General features: G+C 41.2%; 3 long non-coding RNA genes across 5 annotated transcripts; all 3 read right to left on the bottom strand.

Moving 5' to 3' along the window:
* Positions 1 to 970: 970 nt before the first annotated feature.
* LOC146393038 (uncharacterized) lies at positions 971 to 2,993 on the bottom strand. Of its 2 annotated transcripts, XR_014797243.1 has the most exons (6): positions 2,810 to 2,993; positions 2,588 to 2,702; positions 2,119 to 2,220; positions 1,749 to 1,916; positions 1,468 to 1,623; positions 971 to 1,232 (listed from the first exon to the last, which is right to left on the bottom strand). It is a non-coding gene; the product is annotated as an uncharacterized LOC146393038 (long non-coding RNA). The 2 variants fall into 2 exon arrangements; XR_014797242.1 differs by lacking the exons at positions 1,749 to 1,916; positions 2,119 to 2,220; positions 2,588 to 2,702; positions 2,810 to 2,993 and having other exon boundaries at positions 1,468 to 1,735.
* Positions 2,994 to 7,462: 4,469 nt separating this feature from the next.
* LOC146393037 (uncharacterized) lies at positions 7,463 to 8,714 on the bottom strand. 2 transcript variants are annotated; one of them, XR_014797238.1, is made up of 4 exons: positions 8,427 to 8,714; positions 8,200 to 8,279; positions 7,733 to 7,965; positions 7,463 to 7,635 (listed from the first exon to the last, which is right to left on the bottom strand). It is a non-coding gene; the product is annotated as an uncharacterized LOC146393037 (long non-coding RNA). The 2 variants fall into 2 exon arrangements; XR_014797236.1 differs by lacking the exon at positions 8,427 to 8,714 and having other exon boundaries at positions 8,200 to 8,369.
* A 331-nt stretch (positions 8,715 to 9,045) lies between these two features.
* On the bottom strand, positions 9,046 to 10,365 carry LOC146393036 (uncharacterized). The gene is made up of 3 exons (XR_014797240.1): positions 9,955 to 10,365; positions 9,447 to 9,525; positions 9,046 to 9,247 (listed from the first exon to the last, which is right to left on the bottom strand). It is a non-coding gene; the product is annotated as an uncharacterized LOC146393036 (long non-coding RNA).
* Positions 10,366 to 12,901: the final 2,536 nt, after the last annotated feature.

Raw genomic sequence — 12,901 nt, 5'->3', positions numbered from 1 at the left:
TAGTCCGGAGGCTCCTGTAGCGCCTCCCAGAGGGCAGGAGGGTGAAGAGTCCATGTGATGGTTGACTGGGGTCTCTGATGATTTTCCCAGCCCTTTTCAGACACCGCTTCCTGTAGATGTCTTTTATGGCAGGAAGTGGTGCTCCGGCGATGCGCTGGGCAGTTTTCACGACCCTCTGCAACGCCTTCCGGTCCGAGGCAGAGCAGTTCCCGTGCCAGACTGTTATACAGTTGGTCAGGATGCTCTCGATGGTGCAACGATAGAAGTTCACCAGGATGTCTGAGGACAGGTGGTTCTTCCTCAGAGTCCTCAAGAAGAAGAGGCGCTGGTGAGCCTTCTTGACCAGCTTGGAGCAGTTGGTCGTCCAGGTGAGATCCTCGGAGATGTGGACTCCCAGGAACTTGAAGCTGCTCACACGCTCCTCAGCCGTCCCCTTAATGTGGATGGGTGGATGTGGGTCAGCATTCCTCCTGTAGTCCACGATGAGCTCCTTGGTCTTCTCGGTGTTAAGCAGCAGGTTGTTTGTGTCGCACCACTCAGCCAGACGGTCCACCTCCTCCCTGTAGGCGGCCTCATCGTTGTCACTGATGAGGCCAATCACCGTGGTGTCATCTGCAAACTTAATGATGGTGTTGGAACCATCAGCAGGTCTGCAGTCGTGGGTGAAGAGGGAGTAGAGGAAGGGGCTCATCACACAGCCTTGTGGTACACCGGTGTTCATTGTGATGGTAGATGAGCAGTGGTTATCCAGCCGGACATGTTGGGGGCGGTTGGTCAGGAAGTCCAGTAACCATTTGCAGATGAGGGAACTGTTGCCCAGGTCTGTCAGTTTCCTGATGAGTTGTGAGGGGTGGATTAGTCATTAAATTAGATGGGAAAGAATGATTCAGGGTAAACAACTGCACCAAGGGAATTACATTTTTCTTCTCAAAATGTAAAATGTCTGTTGAAAAATCACATTAAACAGAGATGTGATTAACTTTTTATTTTACCAAACATAACATCAATGATGACACAATCAGTCTTCATCAGAAGTGCTCAAATCACTCTCAGTGGCATCGTCTGGAATGTCCTCCTCCTCCTCCGAGTCCATTTCCAGGAGTGGTTGGTGGCTGAGGATTCTCTTGTACACGTCCTTTACTTTGAGCATTTCAGCTTTCAGTTCACTTTGTTTTTTAAAACCAGGCTACAGAGTCCCTTCTGTGCATCCTCCGACATGCCAACAAAGGAGGCTGTAAAAAGAACAAAACAAATAAATATGAGTAAAGTAAAAAAAACAAACAAACAAAAAAAACTCACCTCATAAACACAAGAAATTAGGATCCTGTAATTAAACATTTTTTTTAAAGGGAGAAGGCAGTGTTAGCTAGCAATCTAGATATAGGTAAAAGATCCAGTAAGACTTTAGCATCTGCTCTTATTTTCAATCGATTCATCAAAAAATTAATAAATAAAAGATGTGCTTACAGTCTGAGGAGATTGTCCCCAACACCACAGATCACATTCGCAACACTGTCCAGTGATGCCGCATCTCCCTGCAAAGGATCATCTCCTCCTCTCTCAGGCGCCTCACAGCCATCACCTTCTCAAAGACCTTTCTCTTTGTCCGGAGGTCAGCAGCAGCTACAGTTTAACAACATCAGATGGGAAAACATAGTAGCATATTATGATTCAAGAACAAAACATTCAACTACTGCTCAGATACTGGGAGTTTGTTTAAAAGGGATATTTAGAAATCAAGAGCTTACGTTCACTTGTGCTCTGCCAGGGCCAAATGTCGGTCAGCATGAGGGCATCACTGGATACGATTTGCTTTGTTGGTTCAGCGAGCTTGTTGTAGTCGTCAACAGCAGCCGCCAAGCTTTTCTTCTCAACTAAGATGACCTTGCGAATTCTGTGTCGCCTCTTGTTGCCATCTGTAAATAATCATAAAAAAATTCACACCTTCACATAATGTATATAGTTACATTTTAATCTACACTCATCAATTTGTTTGCTAGAACAAATCACATCCAGCTTAAACAAACCTGGATCTGATTTTATTCTGTTTACAAAGTAGCTGTACAAGCTGTACAAACTAAGTATCAAACGGTCCATTTCAAAGAAACTGGGACGTACCATTTTGTCTGTAAAGACTTTGTGTTCGCACTCTGATGATGACGACAAGCTCCTCTGTTCGTGCCTGCAACGCTCCAAGGCTGCCATCAGTTTGATCACTTTCTAAGTGAGAGGAATATTAATCAGAATACAGGATGAGTAACAGTCACCAAACTACAGTGGACTCTGTAATCACTGACTTGATGACATTCATTATAAGACATCTGTAGCCTTCATGTGCTGCATTATCATTAGATAACAAGTATGTTGGTGTTCAGGTTTATAAAACCAACTAGTACGACATCATTTCAACCCAGGTTCTATCCAATTTGATGAAACGCAACAACTCTGCCATAAATTCTGCTTTTACAAGGCTTATTTTTCATTGTTTGTTGACACTGTCAGAAAGATCTTAATTCTACCTTAAGTTCTTTAATGAGGCCATGGTGGGTCCTATTGTTATACACGAGTGCATTATATTGAGACTCACCTTCAGCCCATTTCTACACATCGGCCACCCATTGCTGCAGTGTGTCGTCATCCACACCCAGCTCATTTTTGGTCGCATTCAGGCTCTCCACTTGTTCTCTAAGGATCCTTATGATCTAAGAATACATTAATAAATGTCATTCATATTGACATTAAAAGAGTACTGGTGTTTTTCCCCCATTACCACACACATTAAAATGGTTTTTGAAAAAAAAAAAATCACCTTTAGATATCTCTGGCTCAAAGTGCAGCCCAGTTGTTCCACTTTCCTTTTGTTCCAGCCCAAAGCCAGGAGGGTCAGCATGTCTGTTCGCCCTGCATTTCAGTTAGTATACAAATAAGAATTAATGAGCAGGAGACTGAGTGGAATCTCAGACACGGACACATACCTGCTTTAGACATGTACTTTGTTGTGATGGCCGCCCTAGACAGGAAACTGTTTACTTGTTACACCTCTTCTCCAACTGTTGAACCGGCCCCATCCTGAAACGCACCTCCTCATTTGATCTATAGAAAGGAGGTCACAATACATGACTGCTGAATTCATTCAACCTTATAACAAAATGTCTCAAACTAATCCAAAACTACAAGCTGCAGTATACCTCGCATTTCCAAGTGTGAGCCTTTGCATGCATGACGGAGAGAAAAGGAAGCATTGACAAGAGGTTCCTCAGCTCAGGGCACTGCTGAGCCACCTTGGTTAAATAGGGGAAATATTTACAGGCCACATCGGAGCAAAGGAACGTAATATGTCCTGGGACGCTAGCTGATTTCCCCTCTAAACATGTTCAATGCAGCTAAGAGGACTCCGTGGCGACAAGCAGCTATTTCCATGCCCTCTTCATCCAACTTCCCAGTGGACTTTTTGGACAACTCCTTTGCTGCAGTCCAAGATGAAGATCCGCACAACCCATTCCCCGGGACCTATACACTCAAAGATTTTAACATAAAAGACATGGCATGATTAAGCCCTATCAGGGACAGACTTTTTAAAACAAATGCATAACAATTAGCTGAATTAGCCTTGAGTCACACAAGACCTCATATCTCCCCAGGACAGCACTGATAACACAAAATAAAAATCATGTTGTTGTTTTTTTTAAATACACATGGTGACAAAATTAAGTACACATTAAGATAAAGTAAAGTAAATAGTATTACGACAACACCAAGAGAAAAATAAAATAAATATCCACCCATCCATATATGTATACACACACACACACACACACACGTATGTGTATATGGTTATGGCATTAACGTCATTTTAACAAGATTAACGCTAACAGCACTAATATATATGTGTATCTTACATGATTTGTGTGTCTCTGGATGTATTTCAAAAACTCACCAACTTCCTCATCTTTTTCAATGAAGACACCTTCAAAGTTCCCCTGCTCTGAAGTGCTGAACGAACAATTCAATTCAATTCAATTCAATTTTATTTATATAGCGCCAAATCACAACAAAAGTCGCCTCAAGGCGCTTCATAGATACAGAGAAAAACCCAACAATCATATGACCCCCTATGAGCAAGCACTTTGGCGACAGTGGGAAGGAAAAACTCCCTTTTAACAGGAAGAAACCTCCGGCAGAACCAGGCTCAGGGAGGGGCGGGGCCATCTGCTGCGACCGGTTGGGGTGAGAGAAGGAAGACAGGATAAAAGACATGCTGTGGAAGAGAGACAGAGGTTAATAACAGATATGATTCAATGCAGAGAGGTCTATTAATACATAGTGAGTGAGAAAGGTGACTGGAAAGGAAAAACTCAATGCATCTTGGGAATCCCCCGGCAGCCTACGTCTATTGCAGCATAACTAAGGGAGGATTCAGGGTCACCTGGTCCAGCCCTAACTATATGCTTTAGCAAAAAGGAAAGTTTTAAGCCTAATCTTAAAAGTAGAGATAGTGTCTGTCTCCCGAATCCAAACTGGAAGCTGGTTCCACAGAAGAGAGGCCTGAAAACTGAAGGCTCTGCCTCCCATTCTACTTTTAAATACTCTAGGTACAACAAGTAGGCCTGCAGAGCGAGAGCGAAGTGCTCTAATAGAGTGATATGGTACTACAAGGTCATTAAGATAAGATGGGGCCTGATTATTTAAGACCTTGTATGTGAGGAGCAGGATTTTGAATTCAATTCTGGATTTAACAGGAAGCCAATGAAGGGAAGCCAAAACAGGAGAAATATGCTCTCTCTTTCTAGTCCCTGTCAGGACTCTTGCTGCAGCATTTTGGATTAGCTGAAGGCTTTTCAGTGAGTTTTTTGGACATCCTAATAATAATGAATTACAGTAGTCCAGCCTGGAAGTAATAAATGCATGAACTAGTTTTTCAGCGTCACTCTGAGACAGGATATTTCTAATTTTAGAGATGTTGCGCAAATGGAAGAAAGCAGTCTTACATATTTGTTTAATATGTGCGTTGAAGGACATGTCCTGGTCAAAAATGACTCCAAGGTTCCTCACAGCGTTACTGGAGGCCAAGGTAATGCCATCCAGAGTAAGAATCTGGTTAGATACCATATTTCTAAGATTTTCAGGGCCAAGTACACTAACCTCAGTTTTATCTGAATTAAGAAGCAGAAAGTTAGCGGCCATCCAGGTCTTTATGTCTTTAAGACATTCCTGCAGTTTAACTCATTGGTGTGTGTTATCTGGCTTCATGGACAGATAGAGCTGGGTGTCATCTGCATAGCAGTGAAAATGTATGCTATGTCTTCTAATGATGCTGCCTAAGGGAAGCATGTATAATGTAAACAGAATTGGTCCTAGCACTGAACCCTGTGGAACTCCATAATTAACCTCAGTGTGTGAAGAGGACTCTCCATTTACATGCACAAATTGGAGTCTATTAGATAGATATGATACAAACCACTGCAGCACAGTACCTGTAATACCTACAGCATGTTCTAATCGCTCTAATAGGATATTATGGTCGACAGTATCGAACGCTGCACTGAGGTCTAGCAGGACAAGCACAGAGATGAGTCCACTGTCAGAGGCCATAAGAAGATCATTTGTAACCTTCACTAAAGCTGTTTCTGTGCTGTGATGAGCTCTGAAACCTGACTGAAACTCTTCAAATAAACCATTCCTCTGCAGATGATCTGTTAGCTGTTTGACAACTACTCTTTCAAGGATTTTTGATATGAAAGGAAGGTTGGAGATTGGCCTATAATTAGCTAAGACTGCTGGGTCTAGAGATGCTTTTTGAGTAAAGGTTTAACCACAGCCAGCTTGAAGGCCTGTGGTACATAGCCGACCATTAGAGATAGGTTGATCATATTTAAGATCGAAGAATTAATCAATGGCAGGACTTCTTTGAGCAGTTTTGTAGGAATGGGGTCTAAAAGACACGTTGATGGTTTGGAGGAAGTAATTATTGAAGTTAACTCAGAAAGATCAATTGGAGAAAAAGAGTCTAACTTAACATCAATGGTACTAAGAGTAGCTGTAGATAATATTACATCTGTGGGATGATTACTGGTAATTTTTTCTCTAATGATAAGAATTTTATTTGTGAAGAAGTTCATGAAGTCATTACTAGTTAACGTTAAAGGGATGGTTGGCTCAACAGAGCTCTGACTGTTTGTCAGCCTGGCTACAGAGCTGAAGAGAAACCTGGGGTTGTTCTTATTTTCTTCAATCAGTGATGAATAGTAAGATGTTCTGGCTTTGCGGAGGGCTTTCTTATAAAGCAGCAAACTATTTCTCCAGGCTAAATGATGATCCTCTAAATTTGTGACACGCCATTTCCTCTCCAGATTACGAGTCATCTGCTTTAGGGTACGTGTTTGAGAATTATACCACGGAGTCAGGTACTTCTGATTAGAGACCTTAGTTTTCACTGGAGCTACAGTATCCAGAGTCGTACGTAGTGAGGAGGTGAAATTATTAACAAGATAATCGACCTCTGTTGGGGTAGCGTTCAGATAGCTGCTCTGCTCTGTGTTGGTACAGGGCATTGAAGATGATAACAGTGGGTGGATTATATTCTTAAACTTAGTTACAGCGCTTTCAGAAAGACATCTACTTTGATAAAATCTACTCTCCACCGCTGTGTAATCAATTATTGTAAATGTAAATGTTATCAGGAAATGATCAGACAGGAGAGGGTTTTCAGGAAACACTGTTAAATGTTCAGTTTCTATGCCATATGTTAAAACAAGATCTAGAGTGTGATTAAAGTGGTGGGTGGGTTCTTTTACATTTTGAGAGAAGCCAATTGAGTCTAATAACAGACTAAATGCCATGTTGAGGCTGTCATTTTTAGCATCTACATGGATGTTAAAATCATCCACAATAATTATTTTATTTGAGCTCAGAACTAAATTAGATATAAAGTCTGAGAAATCAGACAGAAACTCTGTGTAAGGCCCAGGTGGACGATAGATGGTAACAAGTAAGACTGGTTTCTGAGTTTCACAGCTGGGGTGGACAATGTTAAGCATCAGGCTTTCAAATGAATTAAAAGTCTGTCTTGGTCTTTCATTAATTAATAGCCTGGTGTGAAAAATTGCTGCCACACCGCCCCCTCGGCCTGTGCTTCGAGGTTTCTGGTAGTTAGAATGACTCGGGGGTGTTGATTCATTTAAACTAACATAATCATCCTGCTGCAACCAGGTTTCTGTAAGGCAGAGTAAATCAATTTGTTGATCAATTATTAAGTCATGTACTAACAGAGACTTGGAGGAGAGAGACCTAATATTTAATAATCCACATTTCACTGTTTTACTCTTTGGTTCAGATGTGGATACTGTACTGTTCTTTCTTTTTGATTGTGATTGAGTGACAGTTGTTTGAAAAGAAACATTAAAATACATTTTTCTACAAATCCATATTTGATTTATGTACACAATGCATAACGTACCTTGCATTAGACTGAAAGCGATAAAGCTTGCGGTTTCCATCAACTGAGACGGCAAGCATGTCTGGAGTGCAGGCAGGGCAGCTAAAGCATGGCTCCTTGCACATCCTGTCCACCTCAAACTTTACAGCACTCCACTCCAAGAAACTTTTACTGAAGGCATCAGCTGATATTCGGCCAGTCTTTTACATAGAGGACATACAACAGAATATTCAAGGACAGTCATCATAAACATTGATTTGCACAATTTCCTTAAACTTGGCAAATTTAGAAACTCACCCTTCCAAAATGGGCTGTTCGTTCATCCAGCACTTGGACAAATGCCTTAAGTGACATCCCTGGTGCAGCCTTCTTAATGTCATAGAAAGACTGAAAGACATCCATTGAAAACAGGGTGCAGAAATTTAAGGTGCCAGGCCAATATCCACTACCCAGGATGTCCTTAACTGAGGGGGACCACATTAGGCCACAGCTGGTGCAGCTCACCACTGGCAGTGCAAGGTTATAACGGCCTTTAGAAAGGATAAGGATAAATTCAGTCATGGCTCAAAGCATTCATTTTTTTCATGTTGTGAAGATTTCATGTTGTTTTCAAATCGGTCTGGTAAATCCAAATGACCTTTGACAGGTGCCCACATATACTGCGGGCCGAGGGTAATTAAAAACAAGATAGCAATGCGCAATTTGCAATAAAACCTCCAAACACATCTATTGTGTATGTAGTGTGTGACAAAAGGGCAACTTACCATTTATGGTTACAAGAGCCACAATTGCGCCGGGTGAAACCTCAACGTTACCTGCTGGGCAGTCACACACATGGTCTGGCCTTTGCACAGGCAACAGCCGAACTAACATTAAAACACACAATATATATAAAAAGAATTAGAAATTAACTGATACACAATAAATATACAATAACAGCACCCACTCAAACTCGTAATAGCAAGAAATGCATAAGACTTAAAAACCGTACCTATTGGCTTGTGAAATTCTGATGAAGGCTGCAAAAACCCTCCTGTTACTGCCTCTCTGTTGTGCAGGACAAAGCGTGTGTGAACTGCAATATCACAGTCAGCACAAAGGAATGGAAGAGGCAGGCAGTCCAGACACCTCACAACTACTTGTTTGCCACACTGACACACACGGTGTGACTGTGGATCCAGAGTAGCTAACATATTGTCTATAAGACAAGGCCTGGCCTCTTTCCACTTTTGCGAGGACACCATATTTCTGATCGCCCAGTGTGTAGCAGCTGATTCAGATGACGTCTCACAAGCCATGGCTGCGTCCTCTTCCCCATCCTCCAACATCTGAAGGAGCTCCTGACGAAGCACCTCAGTCCACACACTAACAGAAAAAAAAATAAAGAAAGGAAGAAACTCTTCCACAAAGTGAAAAACACTCTAGGCAGTATGTTTCTTAGGACTGCACAAAAGCCCTGCCTAACTCAACTATAACAACAAATATAAAAGTAAACAGAAATCACAATATATACAAGAAGGTAAAGTACCTTTTGTTGGGTTGACACTGGCAACATAACTAGGTTCTTCACGTGGACATTGATGCTGATCTCTGGATACTGGGAGGAAAAAAAGAGATTGAAGAATATTTACTTACTGAAATTCTTTGGTGAAAACAAGTTGTGAGATAAAATCAATGGTTGTGTGAACACTGACCACGTGGCATGCAACTAGTACTTCGACTGGTTGATGGTCTTTGAGGAATAAAATCTCCCTGTCTGTCACGTGTTTTCCAGCGCACTGGTCTTGGCTGAGGTTCACTCTGTGCATCATTCTATGCAATTAACAAGGAAAAAAGGGAACACCTAAAATACAGTCCATGATTAAAGCAAAGATTATCAAACATCTTAAGTTAACCAACTTAATTTGACATAAACTTTAAAAAAAAATTCAAATAATATAACGTTTACTCCGTACAAAATATTAGACAAGCGTGTTCCCTCTTTAACAACTGTTTCCACTAAAAATGTTACCTGCATATCTTGAAGGAGTTCGTCAGCAGCCTGAAGCTCTTCCTCCAGCTCGGGATCCTCTGAATCACTCATTTTCAAGCTAAAGAGGAAAGAGATTTTTGCAGAACTCAGTGACATAAACATATAACTAACGCAATTCAAATGATTTTCAGTCTTGGCGCTCCAGTTAACGTTAGCAATTAACGTTAGCATCATCAGTTTATAAAGAGCTAGCAGAACTCTTAGCGCAAAAACTGCTTTACGCACCATGTGAGGGTATTTTGCAACACACAAGTCCTTTAACGTTTGTAATAGATTTAATCCATCATCGTTGGATTAAATGGCTAATGCTGCAGTAGCCACGTGTAGTCGTTACCTAGCAAGCATGCTGACGGTAGCTGTAGCCATTTTTAAATGCATTAAACCGTTTCCGAGATCAGTCACCTCTGTTTGTTTGAAGCTTTTATGAAAAACAAACTTTGAAACACACATCAAGGTATTACTTTAAATATATGTATTTTTTACATACCTGCATTAGAATCAATCAGTTCCGCCTCATTTTCTTATTCTTATAAATGGGTCTCTCCGTTCTCCCATCATCCTTTGCTTACACAGGTTGCGTCTGATTGGTTGGAGCCGAGCACATCCAAAACTAACAGGAGTGGTGAATGACTCTATAAATGTGTTTTACGTGTGAAATGAAAATAATAAACCTAACAAAGGATTATGTACGTTAAATCTGAGCACTTTCAGCTCGTGAATCACTTTGGAAAACACTGTGTGATGACCACAACATGAAGCGATTTTATTGTTGAATTATCAGTGATACTTTCATGTGTTTTTGTTGAGAAATGTTAACGATGTCATTAAAAGAAAGCATTAAATTAGGGAGAAAAACCCGTTCGCGGAGAGGGTCCCCGGTTCTCCAGTTAGATTGAGATTCACAGCGTCATGTTTCGCTGTGACGGGGTTATTATTGGAGTAAATGGATGGCTGGAGCCTCTGCTCGAAGCGTCTCTGATTGCCGCGAGCGGGTTCATATTGGAATGAATTGACAACCCACAGCGTCGCATAAAAACGTGGAAGGGTACCTTTAGCGTCAGCATGAGAAGTTAAGGGACGTGACAAATCGTCAGTATTTTACGTGTCGGGAGTGAGAACGGGTTGGACTGATACATGCTTGGGTTTACAGGTTGACTGACATCATCACTCTTTCTTAATTTTACATTTGTGTCAGCTGGAGTTGGTACTGGATTGGCACTGTCCATTCAAGAATGCAGTCACAACATCCATTTGATGCACATTTAGATTGTTTTGCACAGCAAATGACAACAATGTACGAATTGAACCAAATCGTACAACTGGAGAGAAGGTTTCATCATAGTCTGCACCATAAATCTGTGAATAGCCTTTGGCAACAAGTCTGCACTTGTATCTTTCCACTTGTCCATCACTGTGATGCTTAACTTTAAAGACCCACTTTGATCCAACTGCTTTGCGATCCTTTGGTAGATCCACTAAATCCCATGTGCCATTTTCTAGCAGTGACTCATATTCCAAATCAGCTGCTTCTTTCCACTCCTTTGCATTTGGACTTGACATAGCCTCTTCCAGTGTATTTGGTTCTGTGACACAACAGATGTTTGCATAATGATCAACTGTAGCTGCATCAGCAAACTCCTCAAATCCATATCTCTTTGGAGGTCTTCTGATCCGCTGATCTCCTTTTGCAGCCTCACTGGCGACAGTCTCCTCAGTACTTGTTTGTCTTTCACCCGTGTGTAGTGTCACCTCATTCCCCAAACCGAGATCTTTTTCACTTTGTTTGCATTTAAACTCTGTTTCATTGAAGACCACATCTCGTCGAATCAGTATTTTTCCTTTTTCCTCATCCCATAGTCGGTAGCCTTTTGCATTGGTTGCATATCCCAGGAAACGAACTTTCACTGCCTTTTTGTCCAGCTTCTTTCTCTCTGTGTCTGGAACATGAGCATAAGCAACACAACCAAATACTTTCATATGGCTAATGTCTGGTTTTTTTTCATACCATCTCTGATCGGGTGTTTCGTTCTTTAAAGCAGATGTTGGGAGCCTATTCTGTATGTAAGATGCAGTAGCAACAGCTTCTGCCCAGAATGTGTTTGGCAACTTTGCATGTGACAGCATGCTTCTAGCTGATTCCACTAGAGTTCTGTTTTTTCTCTCTGCAACACCATTTTGCTGTGGTGTGTGTGGTACAGTCATTTCATGGTGGATGCCTTGAGCTTTCAAATATTCTTGAAACTCTTTAGATGTGTATTCCCCACCATTGTCAGTTCTGAGTCTTATTACTTCCTGTCCACATTCATTTGAGAAGGTTCTTTCAAACTCTTTCAACTTGCTCAGGACTTCCGTTTTTTCTCTTATGAAATACACTTTACAACATCTGGAATAGTCATCAATGAAAGTTACAAAGTACTTTTTTCCTCCTAGTGACTCAGTTTGAAAAGGACCACAAACGTCACTATGCACTAATTGCAACTTGCGTTTTGTTCGTATTTCTCCCACTGATTTGTAAGGTTTTCTTGATAATTTGCCCTCAACACAAGCTTCACAAAAAATGTCCTCCTCTTCATTTGTAAAGCTAACTCCTTTTACCAAGTTTTTGACTTTTTTCAGATTTGTAGTGTGACCTAGGCGCTGATGCCACATACTTGCTGGAACTGAAGCAGTTGACGCTCCATGACAGGTTGTGCAGTTTCCCTCAATATCCAGCTGATACAATCCGTCAGATCTTTGTGTTCCCATTCCATGGAGAGCTCCATTCTTTCCTCTTATGTAGCAATGAGTCCTTTTGAACTTCACTGTGTTTCCCTTCTTGGCAGCAGCTCCCACTGAGAAAAGGTTCATTGATAATTTGGGAACATACAGCACATCATACATTGTGACATCTTTTCCATTACTAACTCTGAATGACATTTTCATTGTTATGTTGCCCAGACCTAAAGCCTCAACTACTCTGCCATCACCGAGTTTTACTGTTTGTGGTTCTGAAAACTCTTGGTAGTTCTGTAGATCTTCTTTATTCCATGTCATGTGTTTTGACACTCCTGAATATATTAACCATTCTTCTTGTTGTGCATCACTTTTAAATGACTCATTTACAACAAAAGCTCCCTCATATGAGTCCTCTTTGTCCTTATACAGCACACTTTTAGCCTTGTGGGCCTTGTATTTCTTTTTAATGCTTGGACAATCACGCTTAATACGTCCTTCCTTCCCACATTTGTAACATCTCCATGAGTCGGAGCTATTTGCTCCCACTGTTTTTGATCCACTCTGTTCATTTCTATGCATCTGAGATGACATCGCTGATACACTACTGGACACAGTGGTGTTGTCAGTAAGCACTCGCTTTTGTTCCTCATTTATCAAGGCTTGTTGAACAAACTGTAATGTCAGACTGTCCATCTTTGTCTCCAAAGCAGTAACAACAG

The sequence above is a fragment of the Perissodus microlepis genome, chromosome 2, assembly GCF_051167445.1.
Source record: "Perissodus microlepis isolate ML-2025 ecotype Zambia chromosome 2, ASM5116744v1, whole genome shotgun sequence".
Taxonomy (NCBI): Eukaryota; Metazoa; Chordata; class Actinopteri; order Cichliformes; family Cichlidae; genus Perissodus; species Perissodus microlepis.
This window is presented reverse-complemented; position numbering and strand designations above follow the sequence as displayed.